This window comes from Macaca nemestrina, unplaced genomic scaffold, assembly GCF_043159975.1.
Source record: "Macaca nemestrina isolate mMacNem1 unplaced genomic scaffold, mMacNem.hap1 Scaffold_493, whole genome shotgun sequence".
In the NCBI taxonomy this organism is placed as follows: domain Eukaryota; kingdom Metazoa; phylum Chordata; class Mammalia; order Primates; family Cercopithecidae; genus Macaca; species Macaca nemestrina.
Window position 1 is genome coordinate 74,728 of NW_027257683.1, and position 18,013 is coordinate 92,740.

The 18,013-nt window shown below is 44.0% G+C and overlaps 1 pseudogene; it reads right to left on the reverse strand.

The window, feature by feature from the left end:
* LOC139361436 (zinc finger protein 669-like) overlaps positions 1–3,779 on the reverse strand; it is a 35,685-nt pseudogene extending 31,906 nt beyond the window's left edge.
* Between the last annotated feature and the right edge of the window lie 14,234 nt (positions 3,780–18,013).

Genomic DNA, 18,013 nt, shown 5'->3' on the forward strand with positions numbered 1-18,013 from the left:
GAATTTGAAAGTAGACAGAGGATCCTAGAGGGTGAGAAGGGTCGGGGAAGAGGCAGATAGGGAGAAATTTGTTAAAGAATACAAAATTATAGCTGGATAGGAAAAAGTTCTAGTGTTCTATAACATAGGATGACTATAGTTAACAAGAATATATAGTTTCAGGCTGGTTGTGGTGGCTCATACCTGTAATCCTAGCACTTTGGGAGGCTGAGGTGGGTGGATCACCTGAGGTCAGGAGTTTGAGACAAGCCTGGCCAATGTGTAGAGAAACCCCGTCTCTACTAAAAATGCAAAAATTAGCCAGGCATAGTGGTGGGTGCCTTGTAACCCCAGTTACCAAGGAGGCCAAGGCAGGAGAATAGCTTCAACCTAGGAAGCAGATGTTGCAGTGAGCTGAGATCACACCACTGCACTCCAGCCTGGGCAACAGAGCCAGACTTTGTCTCAAAAAAATATATATATATATAGTTCCAGATAATTGGAGAAAGGGCATTGAACGTTCCAACACAAAGAAATGATAAATGTTTGAGATGGTGGATATGCTAATTATGCTGATCACATACATTACATGTATTATAACATCACTCTGTGTACTTCATACATATGTACAGTACACAATTATGTGTCAATTAAAAAAGAAAAGCTGAACTTAGATTGGAATGGCTATGAAGTAGCTAGCTTTTTCATATTTTTGATATAGACCCTAGGCATTTATTTTAAGTAAACTACAGTTGGCTTCAGGAAGTGTTTAGTATTTGAATTGTAGCCTTGCATTTTATAATACGGAGAAGTAAAACTGTAGGCTTGCTTTAGAGACAGTCACAGGGGTTTGCCGTGATGACTTTTTTATGTATAAGGGGGAAATGTACCTTAATTAATAGGCATATATGATCATTTTTCTCCCTCGTACACATTTTTAGTTGTTGTCCAGGCATTGTGATACTTATGTAAACAGTATGCGATACCTTAGGTAGGAATCAGAATTTTAAGGTAAGAATACTTAGAGTTATATATGTTTCAACCTTTCAAACTGGACATTTTACATGTCCATTATATAACTGCTATTAAATTTTCAAAAAGACAATGTGTGTCTTTAATATGGGTGATGCTCTATTTTTTTTTTTTTTTTTTTTTTTTTTTTTGGAGACAGGGTCTTACTTTCTCCCAGGCTGGAGTGTAGTGGTGCGATCACGGCTCACTGCAGCCTCAGCCCCATAGGCTTGAGAGATCCTCCCACCTCAGCCTCCCAAGTAACTGGGACCACAGGTGTACAACACCATGCCCAGCTAATGTTTAAAATATTTTGCAGAGATAGGGCCTCCGTCTGTTGCTCAGGCTGGTCTGGAATTCCTGGATTCAAGTGATTCTCCTGCTTCATCCTCCCAAAGTGCTGTGATTACAGGCATGTGCCACTGCCTGGCCCCATATAAGTGGGATGATGACTTGAGCCTAGGAGTTCCAGACCAGCCTGGGGAACATGGCACAAGACCCTGTCTCTACAAAAACTAACAAAATTAACTGGTCATGGTGGCACCTGCCTGTGGTCTCAGCTACTCCAGGAGGCTGAGGCAGGAGGATAACTTGAGCCCAGGAGTCGAGGCTGGAGGATAACTTGAGCCTAGGAGTCGAGGCTGCAGTGAGCTCTGATCCTGTCATTGCACTCCAGCCTGGGTGACAGAGTAGACCTTGTCTCTTAAAAAAAAGTTACTGGCTACCTGATTATTCATAGGAAAAAAAACCTGAACTCTGATCGAAACCTCATACCTCGTACAAAAATTAACTCAAAATGGATCATGGACTAAAATGTAAAATGCAAAATAAAGATGAAAAGAGGAGCTAGAGACTGGGAGAAACTATTTGTAAACCACATGTCTGATGAAGGACTCATATCTATAATATATAAACAACTATCCAAATTCAGCAGTGAAACCAAGTCATCTAGTTTGAAAATGAATAAAAAACCTGAAGAGACATTTCAGATAACATATAAGCACATGAAAAGATGTTCAACATCATGAGCCATCAGAAAAATGCACACTAAAGCCACGTCACTACACACCTATCAGAATGCCTAAAATAAAAAGTAGTAACAAGAGCAATGCTGGTGAGGATGCGGGGAAACGGAATCACTCACACTTGGCTGGTGGGAATGGAAGATGGTACAGCCATTCTGGAAAACAGCTTGACAGTTTCTTAAAAAACTAAACGTGCAATTGCTGCAGGAGGCAGCACTCACATTCACGGGCAGTTATCCCAGAGAAATGAGGACTTATGTTCACACAAAAACCTATATGTATCTGTTCATAGCAGCATTATTTATAAAGTCTAGAAACTGGACACAGCCCGGAGACTGCTCAGCAGGTGAATGGTTAAACAAACTGGTGCACCCAGGCCCCAGATACCACTCTGCAGTAGTTAATGACGTCCTTGTTCATCAGTCTTTCAACCTCGAAACCACCATCATGCTTAATCCCCTTTTTTCCATCCTGGGTCTGAGTGGACTTCATTTTGCATTTCTTTCTAATGCATTTTCCCTCTGTCCTTTCTGCTTGAGCCTCATGCCTCATTGGAACCATTGTAAGAGCCACCGAATTGTTTCTCTTCTCTGCCTCATCATGGAATCCTTTCTACACTTCATGCCCCGCATTGCCATTGGAACAATCTTTCCAAAACATGAACAAACTAACTTAAAAGAAATATCCCAGGTAGCCTTCCAAATAAGTATAAGCTTTCTGTTAGAAGTTTCACTTCTTGTCTATAGGGAACCCAGGACTGTAGAGAGACAGATTTGCTGTCTGCATTTTAAGATCAGGCAGAAATCCCTGGAGGGGCCCATGGGGAATAGTGGCACAAATACTGGTTCTAGAATCAGAAGCCCTCATATCCTGGTTCTAACACTAGCTGGATGTTCTTGGGAAAGTTTTGGTTTCAAACCTCAGTATGAGGAAGCATCTTCAAGGGATCACACAAGGCTACTGGGAGGAGCAGATGAGGGCCATGGTGAACACGCTGTGTAATCCGTGAAGCACGTCGTATGTGTGAGAAGTGGAGCTGTGTGGATAGCGGTTCTGGAATCATTGTATGAAAACGATGGAAAGCACATTTGTAGTTCTGCCTGATGATACCACTGGGCACCTGGTTGTACACGCCTGCAACATGGGTGAGGCCCGGGTCAGTACAGCTCACAGTTTGGTTTTCATGCAGTTAGAAAGGCCCGAGAGGACCCTTCCCCCCTCCAGCTGTAGGAAGGAGGTGGCTGTCTCCTGCTTATATTTGGTGGGATTGTCTGTGGCTCCTTGGGGACAGGAATGCAGGGAGTGGGGGAAGAAAGCCGGCCTGACTGCTCGCTAGTCAGCCTTCCCCCAGGGAAGAGTGGAGGGGTCATTTCGTGGTAACTTGCCAAGTCTTTCTTAACCCATCTGCTCTTAGAAATGACCAGCATGACAAGTAAAAGACCCATTAGAGACAGATGGGCTGTGTGTCCCGTGCGTTTATGGCTTTGTGGTCTCAGAGCTGCCAGAACTCGATAGCTTTCTGGGGAATGCTGGGTCAGCCAAGGGGCTGAAAATAGTGAGAGGAAGAAAATTCCCCCTCGCTGCTCTGGTCTGGGAGTGATTAGTGAGTAGAGCGGCATGGAGGGCCCAGCCGTGGGGTCCCTCTCAAGCACACCCTCACTGCAGTGGGAACGCGGGTCTCAACCTCCCTAGGCCTCCGTGATTTTTGTCTGTCACATACTCACCTCCAGCACGGATGTCTATGGTGATGAGATGAGGGAGCATCGTAGCACATGTGGCACTTAGTAGGCTTGCGGTGAGTGGACGCTGGCGTCAGTGGAACAGGAGACTGGGCGCTGCGTGTGGACGCACTCACGTACTGGTGGCATGGGTGGACAGAGGAGAGAGGGACGCTCTGCAGTTCTCCTTTTGGTCTGTCACCCCCGCTGTTGTGAGCAGAATCCGTGAGTGTATTCTGTTGCCCCAGTCAACTTGGTAGGCTGATTGCTCAATTTTCTGCTTCCACTTTTGATTTCTTAAGAATGGGAAAACGAATACTTCAGATACTTTTCTGGTTGATGCTATACATTCCTTGATATCACCTTAATGCTTTTTAATTTCTATGTATTTTGGATGTTGGAGCTTGCCTGACATCTGTGCTTTTATGTCTCAACCTCTCGCGTAACTGTTGGCCACACCAGAACCAGAGAGAAGTGAGTAGACCGATTGGTAGCAGGGCTAGGACTGGAATTCCCCAGCCTTTTGGCGCCCAGCAGGCTCTGTTTTCTGTATTGCACTGCTCTTCTCTATTTCGACCCCTGTTAGGACAGTGGATGTGAAATGTAGCTGGGCGCTTTTGGGGGTGTGCTAGGAGTGTGGCAGATGCCTCAGACTGGCATTTTCCCCTGATTCTGAATTCTCATGGCTCAGAGTCAGTCTCTAGGCTACTGACTGGGAAGATGCAGGAAGTTGTTTTGTATGACAAACTATGCCAGGGCATTTTTTTCACCCGGCAATTTGTTTGGTTTGGGCTGGAATAAATCTCTGATCTTGGTTTCTTTGTCTATATTATTAGGGAGTGGAGCCTGACTTGTTAACTTAGCCCAATTCATAGTGCTTAGAATCTCAGTGTGTGTGTGTTGAACTGAGCGGAAGTGTGAGAGCATCTTGGACAGTGGTTTGCAAACCTAGCTGCATATTGGGGGCTGTGAAAAAAGCATGTGTGCTTACTCCCGACCAGTTGAAATAGAATCTGCAGGAATGGAGCCTGGGCAGGTATAGTGCTGTTAAAAACCCCCAGGTGGTTCTGATATACTGTAAAGGTTGAGTAAAGGTTGAGATGCCCTGATCCACAGTGAATTGGAGTCCTGGATCATAGACATGCCTTATGCTTTCACCAGCTTAGAATGGTTCTTGTGCTTTAGAACTGTGAAAAAGTGTTATGCAAACAAATGTGGAAACAGCCTAAATGTCACATCCTGTTACTACCTGTCATGAAGTATATTTACCGGTTACTCACTCTACTCTGATCTCTACCCATTCCACCTTTTCTTCATGGTATGAAGTACTCTTTAGGCATTTATTGAACTCTTGTTTGTACCACCGCTGTGCTGGATAGTTTATAAATATTACTTCTTTAAACAAGGCCTATGGAGTCAGGCTGCCTGGGTTTTGCTAACTAGCTGTGTCATTTGGGGCAACTTTTTAAGCTTATATAAACCTGACTTTCATCTATGAAATGGAATGACAGGGGGTCATGATCATCTCACAGGATCATGCAAATGTGTGTGTAAAGTGCTTAGTTTGGTGCCTAACACATAGTAACTACTTAGTAAAGTTATTATTACACCATCATCGTCATATTTAAATGTAAATATTAAGAGCTAATAAATTTGTAAAAGGTACTATACCCTTACCCCTTGAACCAAAGACTACTTTAGTTTTAAGTGGTTGGGTTAATTTATCACTTAAATATTGGCCTCTTGAATACCTTGAATTTCAATTGAACGTAACCAGAGGATTTCATAATTGGACGGTTGCCTCTGGAAGTTGGAGCTTTGTTTGTTTGGTTTCACTTCCTACACTAAGCATATGGCTGTGCACATCTTTATGATGACTTTTGGTACTGGGGAATCAAAGCTTCATTCGCTTTTTGGAGGAGATGACCTTATGCTGTATGAAGCACTCAGACTTCGTTAACTATGTACCATCCAGACAAGACCAGGTGCTTCCCAGGGCAGCCTGTCCTTTTCTTATCTCTCTCATCAATCTAGCATGTTCCTTCTATTCCTCTTTATATTAGAACTTCTCTTTGAACAAGGAATGTTGTTTTGTCACTGCTAGGTCCCCAGCAATTAGTAATGCCTAGCACATACTAGGTGCCTCCTCAATGTTAATAGGTGATAATCTAGCAGTACACAAGATAAATCCGCAGGTTGAGATTTAAGCTGTGTGGTATGAAGGCTGCATTGGCAAACTTATTAAATCAATTTTGTTAATACAAGTTTAACATATCTTAGTAACTGACTTAGTTCAGGAATCATTTGCTGAGTGTCTTCTAGGCCAGACATTGGGGACAGAAAGGTAATAATATATGATCCCTGCCTCATGTGCAGGAAGTCTAGTGCGATGGACAGATGCGTGCTAATGGCTGCCATGTAATACGGTGAGTATTAGATAAAGGGGAACCCTGTGTGCCCTTGGAGCATAGAGCAGGGCTTGTGTTCTGGGAACATGGGCTCCATGTGAAAACACAATTTAAATTCTCTTTTTTCTTTCTTTCTTTTTTTTTTTTTTTTTTTGAGACAGAGTCTTGCTCTGTGGTCCAGGCTGGAGTACAGTGGTGTGATCTCGGCTCACTGCAACGTGCTCCCCCCAGGTTCAAGCGATTCTCGTACCTCAGCCTCCCGAGTAGCTAGGATAACAGGTGTGCGCCACCACGCCTGGCTAATTTTTGCATTTATAGTAGAGATGGAGTTTCACCATGCTGGCTGGGCTGGTCTTGGACTCCTGACATCAGGTGATCCTCCCGCCTCGGTCTTCCAAAGTTCTGGGATTATAGTCATGTATGTATTCATCCTTTTAAATATCTGCGGGTAGCATTTAACTTTAAATGGGTACCAATTAAACTATTGAATGACTTTAGTATGGATTGAATGACTTTGCTCGGGCCTCGTTTTTAATTTACTTCATTAGAGAGAAAAAAAAAATGCAGGTTGAATATCCCTCATCCAAACTTCTTGGAATCATAAGTGTCTCAGATTTTTTTCCTTTTTTGGATTTTTGAATATTTGCATTATACCTGCTGGTTGAGCATCCTGAATTCAAAAATCCAGAGTCTGAGCTGTTCCAATGAACATTTCATTGAGCATCACCTCGACACTCAAAAGTTGAGGATTTCGGAGTTTCTGGTTAGGGAGACTCATCTTGTATGGGTGCTGGGTTGTTGCAGGAGTTTTGGACCAGAGGTTGGGTGACTAGGCTTTGGTTTTCGCTTTGTTATTAAACGGGCTGTTTTATTCCATAATCTCAGCTTTAGATCCCCCGGTTGTCAAAGAAGGGAACGGGCCATCTGATGTTTAAGGCCTCTGTTAGTTCTGACTTGGAGACACCTGGATTCCGTTCATCTTCCTTAGGAGTGGACAAAGAATATGGGAATTTTGAAATCGTTAGTCAACATCTACAGGGTCATTGCAGCCTGGTTTTGGGTAAGGTCATCTTTAGTGAGCCCAGGGAGAAACAGTGGTTTAGCTGTCAGCTGAGAGGGGTAAGCGGTCCTATTAATTTTCCTCTGTGTTAGTGAAAGCATTGTTAAGGGTCACAGCGTTAGTGGAGCTGGCTGGAAAGAGGAGGGGAACTCACTGTTACAGGTTATATTGAATGTCTTTTCAGTCACTAAATGCTTTTTATGATATGTTTTTCAGGATTTCAGTGTTGTATGATTTCTCTGTGTTAAGCACAGGAAATTTAACATCAGCAAAAAAGAATGCTCTTTCTTTTTTTTTCCTTTGAGATGGAGTTTCGTTCTTGTCGCCCAGGCTGGAGTGCAGTGGCGTGATCTCAGCTCACTGCAACCTTGGCCTCCTGAGTTCAAGCGATTTTCCTGCCTCAGCCTCCCGAGTAGCTGGGATTACAGGTGCCCACCAGCATGCCTGGCTAATTTTTGTATTTTTAGTACAGATGAGGCTTTGCCATATTGGCCAAGCTGTTCTTGAACTTCTGACCTCAGGTGATCCTCCTGCCTCGGCTTCCCAAATTGCTGGGATTACAGGCATGTGCCGCGATGCCTGGCCTTGAATGTTCTTTCTATGGGAATTTACAAAAGCCAGCTTTTGAGTCTAGTGGCAGAAAACCTCTTCATTATTTAGCTGTGCTGTGAGCTTGGAGGGCTTCAAGCCCAGCTGAAAAAGCTGTAGTATTCTATGTCAGTTGGCTGTCTTGGAGAACTTAATGAGCACTGGACTGGAGTGATACTGTCAGAGTTCATGAGCGGTTTGAGGCTCTCAAAGCCTAGATACTGGGGTTGCCCAAATACATCAGCTGGACTCACTATTTCTCTCGGGAGTCGGGGGGTGGAAAATGCTGTGGTCTTAACTCTGCTCTTAATTTTACAGTGCTGTTATTAATGGTAAGAATGATTTCATACGTTTGCATTTTGCTTTGTAATTCACAGAGAATTTTAAAATCTGTTATCTGATTTTATTCCCTCAGCAGTTCTGTGAAAAAGGTAGAGCACTTTCATATCTTCTGTTTTTCCATGATTCTCTTGTGGCTCACAGAAGCTAAGAGCCTTCACCAAGGTCATAGGGTGAATGAGTTGCAGAGCTGGGAGTAGAGGCTCAGGCTTCTAGTGACCCTGTTTCTTCCTTGATAGCTTGCTCTGGTGGCGCTATGCTCAGGTAACTGCGCATGCTCGGTTTGGTCTTTTGTAAATCCCTGCCCCATTTCGGGGGAAGTTCTTGGGAGGCTTCTATTCATTTTGGAGCATTTAAGTATCTTGTCCTCTCTCCCTCTTCCCAGATGCATGGGCATTTCTGCAGGCCCCCAGGCTGGCCCTTGTGCGTGGGGGCGTCTCCTGTCTCCACGTTGCTTGCACGCCCCGGGGCCCCCTAGTGCCTGCCTCCACACTGCAAGCTGTTTGGTAAATGTTACTAAGTCAGCATCGTTGTTTTCTAGAAATGGGACGGGGTATGGATGGCACGTTCTTTTCTGTGTGAAGTCTGCGATTGTATCATCTTGCCTTCCCCGTGTGTGCTCCTTGAGGGTGTCGCTGTGCTGCGGTCATCTGTGTTCCCTAGGGTGCCTCCCTTGGAGTTCGGGCGGTAGTAGACATGCAGTCAGTGTTCACGGCCTGAATGAGAGGAAGGCCAACAGAGCCATTAAATCTGGAAAATGACAAGTGAAGGAAAGGAATTTTTATTGAAGGCATGTGAAAAATAAATCTTTTTAGAAAAGTTGACCTGTTTCTCAACTGGAGTTGAATTTCAGCTCAGAAAAGCAGCTGTGTGCCCAGAGGGATTTGGGATTTCAGTTTGTGACAGATGAATTGAATTTGTTGTTGTATGAATGTATTATCCTTTTGTGGTTTTATTAGGCCTTTCTCCCAAATGGAATCGATTTTTCTATAAAAGTCACACTTCCTTTTTGAGAAGTGTAACACTAATTGTATGGGATGGTCTCCCAAAAGATTACCTGCCAGGAACCAAACACACTGCCTGAGACTCACGGCCCCTGGTTTCTGCCTGTGCAGCTGCAGGGCAGAGAGGCACGCTCGAGCTGAAATCAAGACGCGTGTCTGCATCTTCTCTTTCTTGACTGCTGTTTCGTCTCTGAGCTGGCCTGCCTTCAATGTCTAGGAGCTTGGTGGGTGTAGACACATTACGGTATGGAGGAGGGATATGGTGTTGCCACAGCCAGGAGACTGGCTGAAGTCTCTGTTCTCTTCCTGCTCACTGCTCTGACTTTGTATGAGTCACATTTGTAGGGCTGTGCACAGCGGCTTACACCTGTAATCCCAGCACTTTGGGAGGCCGACCTGGGAGGATGTCTTGAGCCCAGAGTTTGGAACCAGTCTGGGCAACATGGTGAAACCCCATTCCTACAAAAAATAAAAATTAAAAAATTAGCCAGATGTGGTGGCTCCTGCCTGTAATCCCAGCTACTGGAGAGTCTGAGGTTCGAGAATCACTTGAGCCTGGGAAGTCGAGGCTGCAGTGAACCATCATCACGCCACTGCACTCCAGTCTGGTCAGAGCAAGACCTTGTCCCCCAAAAAACAAACAAACAAACAAAAACTCATTTGTAATAGTGGCAGTAGTTAACTTTTGAAAGTTTGAAGAAAAGTTTCTAAATAACCTGTGACCATGGACAACTTACTTAGCCTTTCTATGCCTCAGTTTCCTCATCTATGAAAAATGAGAGAATATGGTACTGATCTTACAGGATTTCAATGAGAACTAGACGAGATCAAACTCAGAGCCTGGCACCTCGTGAGTGCACACTCAATGTTATTATTTCAACATTTTAGAGGAAAAAGAATGCTAATGGGTCACTATGGCTAAACATAGTCTATCACTGGCGTTACTTATGGTATTGGAAGGAAGTTGAATTCCATATAGATAGTGTGATGGAGAAAGTATTTTGGGCATTGGCAGTATTTATTCAAAGAACAAAGGTTGTGTCTGTCCTGTGTGGAGAGCCGTTTCTGCTTGTTTCTTTAAATGCTATGGGAAAAGCAGTGGACCCTGTGCTCTCTGCCGGACAGCTTCAGTCTCCGCGTATTGATTTGGCCAATGGTCACTCGCCGTCATCATGGCAGCAGCAGTGGAAGGGACAGCTTGTCTTGATTTGCATTTTTGGGTGTTTGTGCTATTTATAGACAATTAAGACTTGGAAGCCTGTTTATGGCAAGCTGGCAAATTCAGCAAAACATGGAAAAACCTGTTAGCAGAGTTTGCACGTGTGCAGGCACAGAGCAGCCAAATAAACACACAAGTTTTCCTGTATTTTAAAACTCTCTGAAAAAAAAAAAAAAAGACATTAAACCATTGCCCAGATGGCTTATAGAGCTAGAGCTTTTTCCTTGAAGTACGTGAGTATGACTGTCAGACATCTGAATCCCCAAGCCATCTTAAAACATCATTTGGATGCTACCCCCTCTCTGCCCTTTTTTTCCATTTGTAAGGGACAAGGATCCAGGAAGGAAAGTATTAGTTTACAAAGGCTTTTGTTACAATTAATCGTTCATGTTCTTTCTTTTGGTATCTTATTCTCTGTTTACATTTTTTTTTTATTTTTACATTTTTTGAGACAGAGTCTTGCTCTGTCACCCAGGCTGGAGTGCAGTGGCACGCTCTCGGCTCACTCCAACCTCTGCCTCCCAGGTTCAAGTGATTCTTGTGCCTCAGCTTCCTGAGTAACTGAGATTACAGGCGTGTGCCACCACGTCCAGCTAATTTTTATGTTTTTAGTAGAGACAAGGTTTCGCCGCATTGGTCAGGCTGATCTTGAACTCCTGAACTCAGGTGATCTGCCTGCCTCAGGCTCCCAAAGAGCTGAGAATACAGGTGTGAGCCACCGCGCCCGGCCGCTGTTTCCATTTTGTAAACACTAGCGCCACCCCAGTGTAGGGTGGCTAGGGGTATTCTTCTTTCCTGTTTCCTGGTGTATTTTCCTCTACAGCGTTGATCACTCTTTAACATACTTTTTGGTTGTCTGTCTCTACCTACAAAAATATATGTTCGCTGTTATATCACCAGTGCCTGGCACGTAGATAGTCAGTCAATATTTGTTGAATGAATGAATGAATGGGCTGAAAGAACCTTCTTCTTCTTTCTTCTGTCACTTCACACCATAGGCTTTTGGAAAATGCTATATGAACAGGGATCGTAAGCAGCAGAAGTTACACACATGGCTGTGGGATAGCCCATCATCCTCAGATACTTGTCTGGAAGGAGGTGGAGTACATGAGTAGAAATGATACAAGATAACCTCTTCAGGAAATCAGCCAGGTGTCACAACTTTTCACATAGGCGTGTGATGTTAGTGTATGTGTGTATGAAGAGCTGTCGTGGCCTAGAATCACGGGCCTTTAGATCCCTTGTACAGATAGAAAAGTAAAGGTGGAGGCCCAGGAATGCTGTAGGCCACCGAGGTAGAGTCCCTGTCTGCCCTTCTCAGTGTCCGGTCACTTCTCAGTGCACTCCCCTCTTTACTGCTAAAGCCACTTTCCCTGATTCTGAATGTGTAACCACGAGGGGGAAAATGTCCTCCAGGCTCACAATTTGTGGAGAAAAAGCCCAGCACCTAAAATAATGTTCACGAAGTTTGTACCTAGAAAACGTGGCCATTTCTATCATATCTTTGAATTTCCCTCTTTCTCATACATTTTATAAACAAGACAGTAGAAGGAGATTCGTGAACAGCCACTTTAGAACAAGAGGGAAAAAATCAAATCTAGAACATTCCAGTTTCTGTTTTCTTCTCAGTTTAGGGCTGAGGCACTTTAGCTTCCTGTCTAAGGGACTACTCAAATCTGATTAGAAGCCATTGTGGGCTGGTAATTATCCGTAATTTTAGGAAGACAGATGCAGCACCAACTCTATTCTCTGATAGTAGGCTTAAGAATTTTAAATTTGCATGGCAGGAGAATCAGATGGTGAGGTGGGATAAGCGTTCAGATGCTTGGTCATTGATAGCTTTTTACTTCCACATATCACATGGGGATTTGGGACTCGGGAAGCCCGCTGAGAACTGATGACTATCTGTCCCCTGAACAGCTGGGGTCTGTTTCATCCTAAGCTCAGAAAGATTGCTCCTACTGCAGCCAGGGAAGACAGGTTGTTGACTGGTTAGAAATCATGGCAGGTTATTTTCTCCACCCGCAGTTCGCAGTTGAAAAGCAGAGCTATCAAAAAGTTGTCTTCTCTGTTGTATTTCAAATCTGGGTGTTTAAAAAATTATGTAAGCAAATTAAGCATTTCTGTAATGGTAGTTGTGTGTGTTCTTGATGCGAATGAGAGGTGCATTCCCTTGTAAAATCTCTGGGACTTTATAGGAGTATGTGAGCCTTAGAACAAAAGTTGGTTTTCTAGATGATCACGTAGATATGATGCTGAGCACTAGACAAAGATGTTGATTGAAGCGATTTAAAAAAAATTTTTCTGAGTTCAGATTTTACACCAATATTTAGAAAATCAGCAAAAGAACTTGGAGGAATGTTCTCAGGCATCCAGTTCAGCCCCCTGCGCACATTGTCATAAAATCCGAGTGTGTGTACAGGGAGACGCATTCCTTTCTGTTCTCATCACTGGTCCTTTCCTGGCTCTGCACCTGCCTGTCATGCGCGTCCGTGCGAAGAGACCACCAAACAGGCTTTGTGTGAGCAATAAAGCTTTTTAATCACCTGGGTGCAGGCGGGCTGAGTCCAAAAAAGAGAGTCAGCGAAGGGAGATAAGGGTGGGGCCGTTTTATAGGGTTTGGGTAGGTAAAGGAAAATTACAGTCAAAAGGGGGTTCTGTGGCGGGCAGGAGTGAGGGTCACAAGGTGCTCAGTATGGGAGCTTTTTGAGCCAGGATGAGCCAGGAAAAGGAATTTCACAAGATAATATAATCACTTAAGGCAAGGACTTCATTTTCACTTCTTTTGTGGTAGAATGTCATCAGTTAAGGTGGGACAGGGCATTTGCACTTCTTTTGTGATTCTTCAGTTACTTCAGGCCATCTGGGCATATACGTGCAAGTCACAGGGGATGCGATGGCTTGGCTTGGGCTCAGAAGCATGACATTGCCCTCTTCCCGACCTTCCCTACCTTTTCCCTCCTGTGCGGTTCTCTCACAAAGTGAATGGCCTCAGCCACAGCTTCTCTGCAGCTGCATCAGACTGTGGCGACAGGAGTGGTGGCTCCTGCAGGGCCTGCTGTCCCCACGGAGCCCAGTCTTGCTTGCGGCTGGAACCTGGTCACCATTTGCACCGAAAGTATGTAATTCTACAGAATGAGAGCCAACATGCTGGGAATGGAGGTGTCTTTATCACGGTGCTCTGCATATTTTAATCTTGGGTAGAAAGTATGGAAAAGTATGTGATACCTGTGGTTTGATGTCAGAAGGACATTGTGAACTTGATGTGGACTGAGGATGTTCAGGTGCAACAGGCACCCCGGCTTCATTAAATGAGACTTCCCCACCTCCCTGCCAGGCATGCACAGGTGTATGGCCACATCTTATGTGTCATCCTTATCTAGAGTGCGCCTTGTCATGCTTAAAGTTACATGATGATATTCTGCCTCATAGAGTAGGTCCCAAACCGCATTCAACACAGAAATATACTCTTGCTATTATACATAGAAAGGGCTTTCATATACCAAGCGGGAGAGCAGTCCTAAAATCTGGGCTGGAATCACAGAAGGAAGGTTTGGGAAGCAACAGATTCCCTAGTCCAAAGCTGGTTTTTGATGAACCTAGAAACAGGACCAAGAGAAGTGAATTTCCCTAAGGCCCTGACAGTGTCTCACGGTAGCATTTGAACCTAGCAGTTTCTTGACCTATTTCTTTCAATGATTAGTCATGCTTCCTCTGATTCCTATATAAACGTATTCCTCATTCATTCTTTTGTTTCAGTGAATTATTGCAGTGCTACCACGTAACAGTATTGGAGTCAAAATGTGGCAGTGTTTATCCCTTTCCAAGGTTTTTAGTTGCACAGTTTGTCAAAGTTGTGCTAACAGTTTCTTGTTGGTTGCAAGGTGTCCTTTCAGAAGCCAATTGTGTGGTGTATTGACGTTGATTGTTGGAGGTAGTTTGGTTAGAACGTACTTCGAGTGGCTGGCGTGGGCCTGGGGAACAGTGACAACTGCCTGCTTCATGGGCAGAGATGAAGTAATTGCTTCCTGGGAAGTACCATCCTCCTGGCCACACTCTCCAGCCCATTTCGTTTGTGTTGGTTTCCTCGCATCTGCACGTTTCTGGCTTCATGTGAGTCTCATTTATTGTAGCATATGACTTCAGGCTGTGGGGAAGAATGGCCATTTTAGCACAGAGATGCACACAAAGGAACAACTGGCTAAATGTGAGTGAAGACATTCTTAGAGGGGGTTTCATTTTTTTTATTCTTTAACAGGCAGTCTGGGAAGCATTCTGGACATGTGGCCTGCGCTGTCACAGTTCCTCCCTGCAGGATCCCAGATGTTTGGAGATTGTAGTGATAACTATTATCATTGAGAATGTCATTCTCACAGGCTCTAATAAGTCAGGATTTATTCAGTGTTAATTTGTTAAAGACAACTGTATTTCTAGCCAAATCCATGTGAGACGTTTCTCCTGGCAGTGTTGCTGGGGGTATTCCCGTGGCTTAGTCTTCGGGCAGCACACGCCTTTGAATACTGCTGAAGCTGTGAGTACCCAAAGCGCACTGGAGTACTTTTGCCATACGGGGTGTTAGTCACTGATACACGTCTCAGTCAGACCTGATGGATTCTTGACCCCTTCCTTTCTTAATTTTTTAATTTTTATTTTTTATTTTTGTTTTTTAAGAGCATAACCCCTTAGGTGGCCACCATGAATCTCTGGTGTTTTCAGTTGGCTGCAGCCTATTTGCCGTCTCTGGTTCAAACATATTCGAAGCCTGATGATGCTTCCCTCGGTTGTTCTTCTGCTGTGTGACCTCCGTGCCCGCAGGGTTCAAGAGTGTCAGAGCTGGGAGCCACCTTCACAACTACCAGGGTTTCCGGAACCTCCTTTATCTAGCCATGGGGACGGAAGAGGTGTCATCAGAGTTGGAGGCTTATTAGGGTTACACGCCATTGATAACAAATGAGGAGGTTTTCTTTTATATAAGGGGAGCTTCTTATAATGTGCTTTAGTAGGGTAAAGAAGCTTTTGAGATTTGCTTTCTCTGGAAAGATAATTTGTGATCCTGCTGTTGCTTTCAACAAAAATATAATTTGCATACCAGTGCATGTTGTATTACTGAGCACTGGCTGACAAATGGTTCTTAACTCATCATTCACTCCGCCACTGTTTCTTGAATGGCATATGTGTGCCAGCTGTAGTAGGAACTTGCTAGGCTCTAGGACTAACCCTTATGAAATAGGGGTCCTGGGGGAAGCAAATGCATATAACTATAAACGTTTGAGGGGATATCAGAGGGGTGCCTATAGGTACAAAAGTTTGTTCATTCATTGTCCCATCTAGGAGGTTTTGTGTCTTAGCAGCGTGTTCCATAGCAACCCATCCCTCTATCAAAATATTCATCATGTTATTTTGAAATTCTCTGCTTAGGTATGTGTTTTTCTGACTACATTTAGAACTGGTTAAGGACAGGCTATGGGGTATGTATTATATATATCTACACACACACATATATTTATATATATACACATTACCATTGTAAATATACTATATATTTATATATATACTCATATATATATTTCTCCCTCTCTATATATACATACACACCACACACATATATATACACACATATATATGAAATACACACACACACACACACACACACACACACTTCTACTGCCAAGCACAGAAAGTCAATACTAGGCAAGAGTTCTTTTAGTGTTCATGAAAAAATAGATGTGTTAGTTGAGAGCGTCCTTAAGTTGCCAGGGGAAAGACAGGATGGATTCACAAAGGGAGATAGTGTGTTTTTTTTCCTTTGTTTAACTCTTGAATTCGAAATAATCCAGACTTATGGAAAAGTTGCAAAAATAGTACAGAGAATTCCCATATACTCTTCCCTCAGATTCCCCAAACATTTCACCCCATTTGTACTTTCTTTCTCTGTGGATATAATTTTTTTTTTCTGAAATGTTTGAGAGTGGAAGGTAGCATGCAGGCAGGGTGAAAGGCGGAAGGAGAGAGGTGGGTTGGGAGGCTTTTTTTTTTTTGACCTTCTGAGATGGCGTTTCACTCTTGTCACCCAGGCTGGAGTGCAATGGCACGATCTTGGCTCACTGTAACCTCTGTCTTCTGAGTTCAAGTGATTCTCCTGCTTCAGCCTCTGGGATAGCTGGGATTACAGGCGCCCACCAGCATGCTTGCCTAATTTTTTGTATTTTTAGTAGGGGCATTTCACCATTTTGGTCAGGCTGGTCTTGAGCTCCTGACCTCTGATGATCCACCTGCCTTGGCCTACCAAAGTGCTGGGATTACAGGCATGAGCCACTGTGGCTGGCGATTGGGAGGCTTTTGCAGTAACCCAGAGCGCTATGATGAGGGCTGGACCTGGTTGGAAATGATGAGAAAGGTGAGAAGTGGTTAGGTCTGGCATATATTTTGAAAGGAGAGTTTAAATGGGTTGGATGACAAGAGAGAGAAAAAGAAGTTTTAAGGATGATGTCAAGGATTTTGGCCTGAGTAACTGGAAGACTAGAGATGCTGTTATTGGGATTGGGAAGACTATGGGAGGAGTGGGTTATAGCAGGGGGAATCAAAAGTGTGTTTTCGGCATGCTAAATTTGAGGTCCAAAAAGGGATATCAAGAAGTGTTGGCTGGGCGCGGTGCCTCACGCCTGTAATTCCAGCACTTTGGGAGGCTGAGGCGGGCAGATCACCTGAGGTCAAGAGTTCGAGACCAGCCTGATAATTATTAAAATCGATCATTGATGTTTACTAATTAATCATATTATTGCTCCTGATACTGCAGGGGGTGTATACCTACCTGTGATGTTGTTCCTAATATCCAGGGACAGAGAGCATGATTTTAGTTTTAATATCACAGTAGGTGTACACTCACCATGTGAAACTGATCCTAATATCCAGGGGGGTAGAATATGACATGACTCCCAACATAGCAATGAATGGACAGCCACCTGGTGATATTACTCCTAATATACACAGAAGAAGCGTATGATATTACTCCCAATATCCCAGGGAGGGTACAGCTCTTCTGTGATATGGTTCCTAGTATCTGGAGGGGGAGAGGATGATAATAATTCCAGTATCACAGGCTGTGTTCACCCGCCCTGTGATATTGTTATTAATATTCTGGAAGGGAGAGGATGATATGATTCCCCATAGAGCAGGAGGCGTACACCCAGCCTGGGATATTGTTCCTAATATCCATGGAGAGGAGAGGCTGATGTTACTCCCAATATGGCAGGGGGTGTACATCCACCCTGTGATATTCTTCTTAATATTCCAAGGCTGAGAGGTTGATACTACTCCCAGTATCGCAGACACCGTACACCCCCATGTGATATTCTTCCTGATATCTGGAAGGGGAGAAGATGGTATTAATCCCCATATCGCAGGAGGTGAACACCCACTTTGTGATATCTTTCCTAATATGCAGAGGGAGAGAGGATAATATTATTCCCAATATTGCAGAAGATGTACACGCTCCCCCATGATATTGTCCTTAATATTCCAAGGCACAGAAGACGATGTTACTCCCAATATCGCAGAAAGTGTACACCCCCCAGTGATGTTGTTCCCATGATCCAGGAGGGAAGAGGATGATATGACTTTCAACCCCTGCACCCTGCAATGCTCTCACCCTGCAACACCGAC